General features: G+C 41.6%; 1 protein-coding gene across 3 annotated transcripts in view; it reads right to left on the reverse strand.

Annotated features, from left to right (window-relative positions):
- STON1 (stonin 1) overlaps window positions 1–7,697 on the reverse strand; it is a 52,487-nt gene extending 44,790 nt beyond the window's left edge. For 2 of the 3 annotated variants that reach the window (XR_005032777.2, XM_036925871.2), the window contains exon 1: window positions 7,603–7,697. The gene's annotated coding sequence lies outside the window, so the exon portion shown is untranslated. Of the gene's footprint in view, window positions 1–6,911; window positions 6,971–7,602 lie in introns of all 3 variants that reach the window. The other variant, XM_036925872.2, reaches the window with a different exon arrangement.
- Between the last annotated feature and the right edge of the window lie 4,769 nt (window positions 7,698–12,466).

The raw sequence follows: 12,466 nt of genomic DNA on the forward strand, positions 1-12,466 counted from the left end.
ACCCAGCTCTCAGGAAAGCCTGATCACTCCTGTGTTTCCCAAGATAATTTCTGATTATCAGGAGCACCTGAACACCAGTGTGCTACTTAGAATGACCCCAACAAGGCACCTTCCACTGAAGCCACAACTAGCAGGGGCACCGGGGATTTTCACAAAATTTACGAGGTTCTGCTTCAAGTCACAAACAAGCAACAGGATGTTCTCAGTTGTAAAGACATAACATTAAAATATTTCTCTGTTTGTATTAATGCTAAACTGAGGCCAACAAAAACAAGGTTTGTGGCATTAGTTACCATCTTTTATGGCCTCCAAATTGGCCCTGAATATGAGTTACCATGATATAGCAAAAAAAAAAAAAAGGTTCAAAGGGATGAACAGAGGCCTCATCTCCAATCTTCTGTGCCATGGCTGTTTTTGATTAGATTCTCCATGCTGCTCCATGAAACTCTTGGCTTGGCTCCGCAATGGAAAAGCTATTTTTGTTTGGAAAAACTATCCAAGCCACAGATATTTATATGCAGGCACATCCATAATTCCAATTATGTTTTGTTTTCATGAGGCCCTTTTCCTCTATTTAAGACTAGTCATAGCTATCATTATTATTATTTCTGATAAGACACTTGCAAGAAGCTCTGGGCCAAGTACAGATTCCACAGTGCCCTGATAAGTAATTGCTGTAAAATATGATTTTACATCTTATGAAATCCTCAAGGAATACCTTCAGTTCTTCCACCCACTAGAGCAGCCTCTTCTTTGTCAATTCCCTACCCCCAACTACCCCTCAGTTGCTTAAGGTCTTCATGACCCCCCTGAGAAAACTAGTCCCAGAAGTGGTTCTGTTATTTACTCTTCATATATTCTTTCTGGGGTCTTTGCATGTGAAATGTTATCTTCAATAATGCAATGAAGGGTTTTTATCTTCTTAAAGGACAAGAGCACAAGCAAATAAAGCAAAGAGTTATTTCTGGTTAAGAGGAGCACAGTTCTTAAATAAAACATCATTATTCTATAGAAAGATCAAGTAGTAGGCTGGGAGGGCTACTAATAGCTGGCACAGATGCAAAATCAAACTGACAATCCAAAGTGTTAAGGAAATTCATGCAAGAGAAATCTAAATTGATTACCAAGAGAACATCAGCTATTAGGAGGTATACCTGTGGCCTCCCCACAGAAGTCTCTCTGATTAGAACCTTCTGAAGCACAATTTTGGTTCGAAAGAAACAGAGTGGGGGAGGGAAGTTGATGGGAGGGGACTAACATTTTGGGCATTAACATATACCCAATACTTGGTGGTCCATTTTATTTCCTGTTACCATACTTAATCTTCAGAAAAACTTTTTGAGGTAGATTTTATTATTACTAATTTATTTTTTATTAGTCTTAGAGATGTTATATAACTTCCCAAGACCACTGCTATGAGCTGAATGTTTGTGTCCACCCAAAACTCATAGGTTGAAATCCTAACCTCCAAGGTGATGGTATTAGGAGGTGGGGGATTGGGAGGCGATGAAGTTATGAGGATGGAACCCTCATGATGGGATTAATGGCCTTAAGAGAAGCCAGAGAACTAGCTCACCCCTTCCATGTGTGAGCACACAGAGAGAAGGGGACCATCTGCAACCCAAAAGAGGGTCCTCACCAGAACCATGCCAGCACCCTCAGTGGTGGTGGACTGGACTTTCAGTCTTCACAACTGTGAGAAATCGATTTTTGTTGTGCATCAGCCACCTAATCTGTGCTACTTTGTTATAGAGGCCTGAACACACTGAAAGAGCCACATACCTAGTTACCGGCAAAGCTTGGATTCAAACCCAGATTTGCCTGATTTCAAGGTCCATTTCTTTCCATTATCACATAGGACTGATGTGAGGCCCAGAGGAGAAGACCAAGGATGTTTGCTGATTTGGTTTCCTTAAAGGAATACAGTTTGTTGAGAAAGTATGGGAAAGATATGTTTCTGTAGATTTCTTTAAACATTATACACAGTCTCAGTTGGTACTGAACAACATTCCCAGAGATGCTGTCAGCCACAGGTAAAGCATCAATCAGTGTAAATGCTCTGCACTGTTCAAGTAAACACACACTTGCAGAGAGAGAACCTCACCTCCACAACCCAATGGAACAGGAACCTGTTTTCCTTTCAACATGATGTGAGTTAGGATGCTAGCTGATCATGGGAAGATTTTAATCTACTACAGAGAACCGAAGGACAGCACTTGGGGACTGGAACAGTATGTTTGGGAAATTCAGATCTCTTCTGGGCTGAACACATGTGGTCAGAGAATAAGACACCACACCAGGGAGGCACAGTCCCCCGTGGTGGCAGTGTTAACACAAAGTACTTTCAGGGCTCTTCTCCGCTGTATTCACTCAGCAGCAGTGTATTTCACATCCAGGGATTGATGTATATGCATTTACTTACTTGTATTCTACTTTACATATAACAAAATAACACATATCTAAATCTAAACCTTAAAAGTAGTAGTTAAAAACCTCAGTCAATATGATCTATTGGGGTTGACACAAGAAATTATCCTTTTTAATCCAAACTCTTAAAAACACTGAATAAATATATAACAAAAAAAGTACTAAAAACATAGATAAAATAGAAATCTACTGGTATCAGAAATAAAGAGGGAAATCAAAGTCAGATAAAAGAGTGGGAGCCGAAGCCAAGGGGTTCATGGAACGATCCAGACCAGTTAGAGGACTGGATGGCTGGAGGCTGAGATTTTAATGACTGTCATGCAGTGACGGGAGTCCAGGTGATGGCCACCTTGTGCCAGGAGCTCTTAGTGAAGCACTTACATAAGCTGCATGGCACAAACGACTGATTTATAGGTGAAATAGGTCTAAAGGAATATCATTTGCCAACCTGAGGCAACCACACAAAAGCCTGTCATCTGCTGCAGAGAAAAGCAGAAAACGAATGACTTAAAAATTTTTGAAGCCCAGGCTTGTACCACAATGTGAGAACAGGGTTTAAATGTATACAACCGAATCTTACAGGAACTATGTGCCAAGAAATTCACAAAAACGGTAAGTTAGAATGGGTAAAACCCAAAGAGCACCAGCAGAAGAAATGTGAAATTGCTTCATAAGGATGTAGAAATGATTCTATGGAAAAAAACTCCTGATGAAAATATAAAGCACAAGAGGGAATGACTCATCAGAAATAAAAGTCAAAAGTGGAGATAGTAAGTAAACAAAAGTATGTTTAAAATGCTGAAAGAGATACAAAAAGGACTAGAAATTATAAGGCAAAGAGACCATTAAAAAAAAAAAAAGAATGGGCAGATTCAAGTACCAAACAGAAATGCTAGAAATAAAAAATTGAGACATTAAATTAAAAAAATAAGCTAATGGATGTTTTGAACAGTAAAACTAAATGCAGTTGAAGAAAAATTTTAAAACTGGAAAACAGAACTGAAAAAATCACTCAGAATACAGTTGACAGATAAAGAGATACACAGTAAGAAAGAGAAATCTAAGTGAAGACACAGAAGATAATATGAGAAGGCGACTGGATGTTCCAGAAGGAGAAAACAGAGTATGAGGGGCTCAGTATAAGGGTAGGGGCTTTTTTATCTTTTATGTTTATTCCTATAGCTCTAACACCTAGAAGAATTTCTGACACATGGTAAGTCCTGGATAATTATTTTAAAATAAATTTGTAGAGAAAACAACTGAGAAACCTTTAGGTCCGAAAACTGAGATACATCTTCAGATTAAAGAAACAGACTGAATTCCAAGTAAGATATATAAAAATAGACTCTACCTGGACACATAAGACAGAGCACGAAAGACAAAAAAATCAGACAGAAATCTCCAAGAGAGAAAATGGATTACCTACGAGAGAATAACAAACTGAAAGAGATTTCTCATAAGGAACAATTGAGACAAGAAGATGGAATCATGTTACAAAGTGCTGAGGGAAAACATCTATCCAGAATTCTACATCTTGATAAATTATCTTTTATGGGTGACATAAATTCATTTTCAAAACAAAACAAAACCAAAATACCCACAAGACTGGACACTACAACTCAAAAACCCTCACTGAAAAAATTATCAATATGAAGAAAATTAACACAGAAGGGATATGCAAGGCGACAAGGAATTGGTAAATTTAAATAAATTTTGACTGTAAAAAGAAAGAAAGTAGAAATAACAAAAATAATGACTAATTGCAGAGGTAGGAAGGACTATACACAATGTGGGACTAAACCACTAGACAACAATAATAATTTCACAGTAAAAAGTACTGAGAGGCAATAAGCTATTCTCTTTCTTTCCTGTTGCATGGAAAATCCTTGACCTACCCATGGTGACATTCCACGAAGCATGTGAGTGAGGTGAACAGGAGCCTGGGAGCTCTCCCTGTCTCTCCCTAGCCATCACACTTCCCTGACAAGGCCAAGAACAATGGAAGCTCCTATTAACAGAACTCTGAAGACATAATTTGCTTGATGTACCTTAAAAATCCTGCCTTCTACCAGAACTGCTCCAGAATCCCATGGAGCTCCTGGAACACCACACTGGCTGGAAAGCCTCCAAGAAATTCTGGATACTTCTTGTGGATGCAGAGGGCTCCCAAGAGATGATAAGCTAACTCTAGCTACATCTGGAGTAATTTCAAAGGACTTCCAAAGAGAAGTGACCATAGGAGATGGAAGACAGAGGCATTTCGTAATTAATCAAAATATCATTTCTCCCCAAGGTACAAAATACTTTCCCTTTCCTTTTCAATTTTTTTCTTATAATTAAAATAGTAGTAATATATGTGCAGGGAGATGGTAGTCAGTAACGACTGACATGCATAGACTTTGGCCACTGACCTGAATTCAAGAGTTGATTCTAGCATGCAGCGGCCATGCAATCTTGGCAAGTAACCCTTCTGATTCCAGTTTCTGAATCTTATATCATGAGAATAATAATAAATACTTACCTCAAAGAGTTTTAAATGAAATACCATTTGTAAATGTTTCATACTCAATAAATGTTAGCTAATACTATATTTGAAAAAGTTGAGAAATAGAGATAAGCACAAAGAAACACAAAAGCACTTATAATCCCACCATCCATTTCAATGCATATAATTTCATATGCATAATTTGCTTTTAAAATTTCATACTTTGCTTTTAAAATTTAACACCATACCCTAAGCTTATCCTATGTAATTCAATATTCTTGTACTATATGATTTTAAAAGGCCACATTGTATTCCTTTAAGTTATTTTCTTCCTTAATGACCCTTGCCCACCTTCCGTCTTTGCAGGGTCCACACTTCATGGATTTCCAACTCATATGACCCATTCAGATGATAAATGGCTGCTGTCTATTGGCCAATTGGGGATGCAGCCTTCATCTCACCATCCAGACCACCTGCTCCTTGGGCCAGGGGAACCTTATTGGCCTTTGTTCCAACTCCAGCATCTGGGATTGCCAAGCAAGCCCTCCTGACTGATGGCGAACCCCCCAGTTTAACAATATTCCATGAGGTAGTGCAAAGGCTGAACAAGGCAGAAAGGGACCTCTTTCCAAACAGTATAAGGTTGACTTCTAGGATATTAAATACACTATTAAAAATTCTAAGCAAGAGGAAGAGACTGAAGATTTTTATCTGAGTGCATTATTTTTCTAAGCAACAGGGCCAAACAAACTCAAAACTGAAAAGCTTTCTATTTGAATGGAGGTCACAATAATTCCTTATCAATGATATTTTGAGAATAAAACCTTACTAATTCATACTAGTGGGGAACTATCAAACTGAATCAGTGAAGAAAATGAATTACATCCTTTAAAAAACAGACTCCTTTATTTCCAATGAAATTTACTTTTTAAAAAATATTATTCCACATAGTTCAATACCTTGACCTGTTTTAACAGATTTTTCAAAACCTGATCTAATACATTTGTTACAACCACATTTAGTGTTCACACAGAAATGTGAATGGCTAAAATTCTTGAGAAGTGCATTCTCCCTAAAAACAATACAAGTTCAACACCCCCTGCAAGCCTGCTCACACAGCTCTCCTTAGGAGAGCTTTTTCTTCCTAGGTCCTGTGGAAGCAAACCCCAGCTCAGGCTGTCCCCTTCCCCATTCCTCGCTTCCTGCTGCTCCAGTTCTGAGTAAGTGGGCAAAGGCTTGCAATATAAACCCAGATCAATCCTTAAAAAAGAAAACCCTCCAAATTCCAAGCTTGTTCTGACCAGACCCATCTGAGAATTAACATTCTCCTTTTAAGCACCCAGAGAACTAAGCCTGTCATGGAAACACTGATTCAACCATAATGAGAACTGACATAAAACCACACAAATGAACTAAACACTCTCCCACCCAATCAGAGTAAAGCTGAGGGAACAGCTTCAGGATTAAAATAAGTGTGGCTGCTTTTTCTTTGTGGTCCTGCTCATTTTAGCCTCTTCCATTGCCTTGTTTTCACAACCCCTGTTTATGAGAAAGTGGGATGGGAGAGTTGGGAGAGAGATGGAGGAGCTGCAGGAAGGGGAGAGAATGCAGAGTATGCTAGCTGGGGAATGCCAACAAACACTGCGGTTTGTGTCAAATTAAACGTCTAGCCCCGGAGGAGGCCATAAGAGCCTGTCTGGGGGTAGTCTGAAAACAAGCTATACAGAATTCCCACCTCCCAGAAAACAGTTAAGTGTGGAATGAAGTCTTTACTTTCCAAAGATCAGGTTCTGCACATTTTTAGCAAGCATTCTTTTCATTTACCTTCTTTTATTTTATTACTTTTTCCAGGCTTTTTTTTTTTCAGAGTTAGGTTAATTACATGAAGTATTATTACTGGAAGTAAGCATAGCTGGAGAGGTTTTTAAGAAAAGAAGCCAGACCAACAGAAATTGTAAAACGCTAAGGAGGAATATATTTAATTTCTCCTTGGACTCACAAGGTCCAGTTGTGGTGTGGGCCCAGGGATCCAACACCAAAGCCCCACGAACGGCATTCCTGCAGGAAATGTTTGGGCAAGTGTGGAGGCCGCTGAGGCCGAGGCTCCTTGGCCTGGGCCGCCACCTCCTACCGCTGTAAGGGACACCCGGCCTGGAGACACCAGCTGTAGCTGGAGCCTGGCGTACACAAGCTTCTCCTGAAAGGGGGCTGGGGGAAGCGGGAAACGGCAGCCTCAACAGCAGGAGCCAGGAATGACCTGGAAGGCTTAAGTTCTGGAGGTGAGGAGGATCCAGAGCCCCAGGGGGAGGGACTGAGGACGGGCGCTGGTGACCCAGGTCGGGAGGCAGGGAGTGCGCCCGGGTTTGTTGGAGCCGCGGACCCCGCCTTCAAACCTGAGTCTAGGAGGATTTTTGCTGAGTTTTCCTTCTCTTTAGAGCCGGACCAAGGTCCCAGCAGCCCGGGGTCGGGGGGCGGAGGGAAAGGCCCTGGGCACCCCTGGGGGCAAGGAAGGAGGGTGAAGGGAGAAGCGGTACCGCGCGCCGGGCGCCTAGCGCGCCCAGGGGGATGCCCGCGACCCGGGGGCGTCCGAACTCCTGCGCGCAAACTTTCCCAGCCAACTGGGGGTGGCCCCATCCACGAGAGGGGGCTCCCCATGCCTCCCCGTCTGTCCCCTGGGGCTGGTCACTCACCAGCAGCACTGCTGGGGCTCCGCCGCCGGCCGCCGTCCACACCGGAGGAGGAATAGGAAGAGGAGGGGGAGGGCCCTGGGCCCCAGTGGAGGGGCGGGGCGGGGGCGGCCACTCCGCAGGCACTCTGGTGCCCCTGCCCCACCCCCTGCTCTGCCCCTGCCGGAGCCCCAGTTCTCTCTTTCCTCCCTGGGTCTCCCCCAACGTCTTTCTGGTGTCCGGTTCTCCATTCTTTTCCCTCTGACACATCTTTCTTGAGTCTGCAGCTCCCAGGACCGGGAGAGTGCTCCCTCCAGCAAAAGTGGGGTATATGACCTTTGCTGCCCTTTGAAACAGAGGGCTGGGACCCTTGGTAGGTCTGAGGCCAATCTGCCCTCCCTAGAACCTTGTGGTCATCTCTGGGTGGTGGGGTATTTGGAGGAAGGGGGCAGGGCATTGTGGCAGTGCTTTCCATGTTGCTTCATTGACTTTTTGTTGTTCTCTCTTGTGATTACAACTAAAACATTATTTTTGAAGCCTCCATTCAGTGCCTCCTCTTTTCCCTTCAGTTGGGACCAGCCAGCCTTGATCGCAAGCTAAGATAAAAGGTAAAGATGGAACTTCATCCTCCTAGGTCAGTCTGGGGGGACACAGGATGTCTTTGAAGAGCCAAACTGTGGCTGGAGCAGGAGGTAAATATTTACAGGTGCCTCCTGTGTGCTGCCTGCCCAGTACAGAAGAGAGGAAGGGAAGTCGTCCTCCCAGGAGAAGCGACAAGAGTGGCTTCTAGTCCCTGCTCCATCACCTGCTAGCAGGTGACTCTGGGCAAGTTGTTTGGCATCTCAGCCTCTTCCCCAAGTTGGGCTTCCTCATTAGGAGATAGTCAGAATGAAATGGAGAAGATTTGCTGGTGCCTATTCCCCTGGAGGGCACCCAATCCCACTGTGGGAGGTTTCAACTGGGTTTGAACAGACTCATGGGAAGAAAAAGGCATTCTGGGCCCTAGGTTATGGTGCTTTGAAGGCCGGCAAGACTGGAAGGCTTAGGGTAGGTGGGAAATGTTTGGATGGGAAGGTGGTACTGGACATAAAGCAGAAAATAGAAAATCCATTAAAGTTTTTAAGCGAAGATGTACTTTGATTCTAGCGGTGTCCTATTCACTTTTGTATTCCCAGAGCCTGGCATACAGTAGGTACCAGTTTATCCTTGTGGACTCAAAATGACAACTGAGGAATACTGATTTAACAGTCGGAAAGCTGGACTATCTGGGAAGAGAGGCCTTGGTGAACATCTCAACTGGAAGTGCCATGCCTGATGATAGGAAGGAAATGAGCTTGAACACTTCTTGGCATTTGCGTTAACAATGTGATTCTTTTAAATGCTCTTCCAGGTGTAGTCTTGTTTCTGATCTGGGGGTTCCTTGGTGAAATGGAAGAGATGTTCAGTACCCTATTCAGCCAGCAGCCAGTGTTAAGAATCTGCACTGAGGGTTATGAGGAAGGAGACCGACATTCAGAGAGGGCACACAGTGCCTGAAGTCAAACAGCATCCTTTTCAGGATATTCTTCCCAGATAAAATTTCTAATTGTGTTTATGCTTGTGACACCCTAAACAAACAGAAAAAGGCACCAGGTCCTCCTCACTTCCTCATTCCTCCAGCTACCATCCCAGTGGTGGTCAAGGGTTGAGGAAGGGCAAGAGGGAGCCTGGAGCACAGAGAGAAAACTGACTGGTAACTTTTCAGACTCTTCTATGGAACTAGACAGGGACTGGGCCTGAGCCAGCTTTCAGGTAAGAAGCAGCTGAGAAAGGTGCAGAGTAAGCAGGACACAGGAAGAGGGAGGTAGAGAAAAGGAAGAAAAAGAGGCATTTTGGCTGAAGCTCCAAACTGAACCTACTATGTCTTGTGTCCAGCCACTGGACCTTCGAGGGAGGCCAGCCCATCTCAGAAAATGCCACAGGTAACAGCTAGAGAAAAGAGTCATACAGGAAACAAGAATACACCTGACAAATAGCAATCATTGTGTTTAAATAGAGTTCTGAGTACACCTGTTTAAATCTATCATCCTTGCATAAGCAGTATGGCCTTCATTGGTAGGTAACCCACCTAGTGAAATAAATCTCTTTTGGAAACTTTGACACTTCTGCAAAGCAAATAGAGCCATAATTTTCTAAAGACCAAATACATCTGGATGAAAACCAATGTATCTTTTGCAAGGGTTAGTTCCTCCCCATTCTGTGTGAATTGGTGTTTTCCCAAAGGTTGCCACTTAAATCAATGCAGATTTATTTCTTATGACTCCACTACGTATTTCCAGAGGACCCTTCTGGCAATGCCCCTTTGTATCAAAATCTGGTTATAACAGCTCAGCCTGGCCTCAGTAAGTTATCACTGCTGTCCACTGCCAGCTGTGACCTCATTTTACTCCAGCACCTGTTTTATTCTTTGCTCTATAATTAGTAGACTTCAGACTGTATCATTCTCCTTTTTATTAGCAGGTTTCCCTTTTCTGGCAGCCTTTTCACAGAAACCATTTAGAACTTCCACACTGTCAAGGCATCCCCAAAGTGTCTGTAGAAATGACCTGGTAGATTAACTTGAAATTCTTCAGAACTCCAATCAGCTGAAGCTGTCCAGATCAATTAACATATATTCAAAGTTTGCAAAAATGTCTGATTTCAAAGGTTGGGAAAAGTAAGGATTTCAGATTTAGGACAAGCTTAGCCATAATGTTTGATAAGAACATTCCCTCTCTAAAACTTTATAACAATTCTCTGTATTGAAATATTCATTCATGATAGAGTGAGAGGGCTTTTGGAAAATGACCCTTAAAAAATTATTACCCAGTAGATGGTTTCCACAAAAGTGAAAGTGAAACAGGAAAAAAAAAATCACTATTTTAGGTACCTGATACATTCTGGCATGATATTTGAAAAACATGCTGTTTTAAAAGAAATTTTTCCATGAGGAAACCTGAATATTCTGGATAGAAATTTCCAGAGATAAATAAAAAGCCCACATCTTCACAAGGAATGCTAACTGAAGTCAATGATATTTAGGGGGATGATCACTTAATTCCGAATGGCCCAAGATTGGCCATCCTTTTTACTGTAGATGCGACACACTTTAGTTAGACATGGCTTGACCTACATTTGGCTGGTGCCTCAGCCTGCTCCCTAAAATATATCCAATTGATATTTGTGAACACCTACTATGTACAAGACATCCCAGTAGGCACTGTGGGGCAGTTAAGTATAAGGCTGGTTCCTGCCTCACAGCATCTGTCACCACTCCGGAGACAGCATACATGAAAATAACTACATGAGATATGTTGACAGTTTAATACCACAACTATCCTCAAGAAATACAGGAAAGCTGAAGAGAAGAAGAATATTCTTTAGCATCTGAGCAAAATGTGACATTTGTTAGTGAACTGAACAGTGTGGTTTCTATTCTTGGACCTATGAGGTGTCACCACTCAGCTATTCCACTGGTGTTTAGGGAGTGGTGGGGTTGAGTTCAGAGATCATTAAAGCTCTTAGTAAAACAAACACAAAGTTTCTCCTTGAGGGAGGTGCCTTTGGGCCCCTACATCCACAAACAATAGCCTCCAGTATATTTCCAGGTAGGAGTCAATTCTTCTAATCCTAGCCTTATGAAAAGTTATTATAATGTTCTACAACTTTTTCTTCTAAAGATTTGGAAAAGCTATAATGGGTTTTCCTGCTCTAGAGCTTTGATTACCAGTTAATTTTCTAATCTGGAGCTAATTACTAAACTGCTTAAAAATTTAAAGCACAGGCAATTGTCTACTGACAAGCTTTCCATTTATCACCATAGTGTCTCAGAACATGGCCCTTAGCCAAGAACAAAGGCTGCCTTTTCTACCACAGAACAGAATACTCCTTGTCAGTGTGTCTCTGCCAAATGGTTTCTTGGCCATCATTATCCAAGTTGCTATCTTCATAAATTGAAGTTATATAGGAATTTGAAGTCTTTTAAAGAGCTGGGAGAAACTTTCAGAGTTAATGCTACATAAAGCAAAACTATAAACCACATATTTTTCTGTCTGGGGATTTTTACTATAAAAGCAGCTTAATTCATGGACATTTGGAGAGAGCCTTGTGTTCCAACTCTTTTTGGTGGCTTCCTTAGCTAATTGGTTCTTCATTTTACTTATTTTTTTCTCTCATTATTTTTGGAAATAGTGCAGCCCAGTTTTTGTTTTGTTTTATTCTAATGGATAATGAAGTTGGACAATGGTCATGCTGTTAAGAAGTATCTGTTAGCTTAACTTTGAGTTAGGTTCTTACCAAAAGTAATGGAAAATGCAGTTTTATCAGCTTTGAAAAGTGAGCAGTATCTCTGGTAACAAGATAATGGAGGTGATATTTTTAAATGATATAAAAAGACATATGCTATTTATCAGTTTCTCAAGCTATGTCTGGAGGGTCCTTTCCTAGCTCAGGCCTGCTATGGAACATGTGAACAGTGCCCCAGAGAGCTGTGCAACCAGCTAACCAACACCACCCCCAAGCTTACTATTTAAAGAGCCACTTTTACCTCATTTGGTATTTCTTGTAACATAATTCCAGTTTTTACTAAAAATACATATTTCATATATGCATGGAAAAAGAGTAGGAATAAACAAAAATGTTAACAGCTGAATCACTACAAAAAGAGATGTATGTTCTTGATGCTTTTCCTCATTTTCAATAAAGATCATATAGTATATAATCAGTAGAAAGTAGGACATGTCATTTCAGTAAGTTCTGAAAATCCCAACTTCTCCAGGAAGCAATACATGACTGAAAGTTTTTTGGTTTCTTTTTCTTTTTATGCTTTCACTCCAATGTGGACTTTGGGCAACTATCTGAGTCCCTGCTC

The sequence above is a fragment of the Manis pentadactyla genome, chromosome 2 (assembly GCF_030020395.1).
Source record: "Manis pentadactyla isolate mManPen7 chromosome 2, mManPen7.hap1, whole genome shotgun sequence".
NCBI lineage: Eukaryota > Metazoa > Chordata > Mammalia > Pholidota > Manidae > Manis > Manis pentadactyla.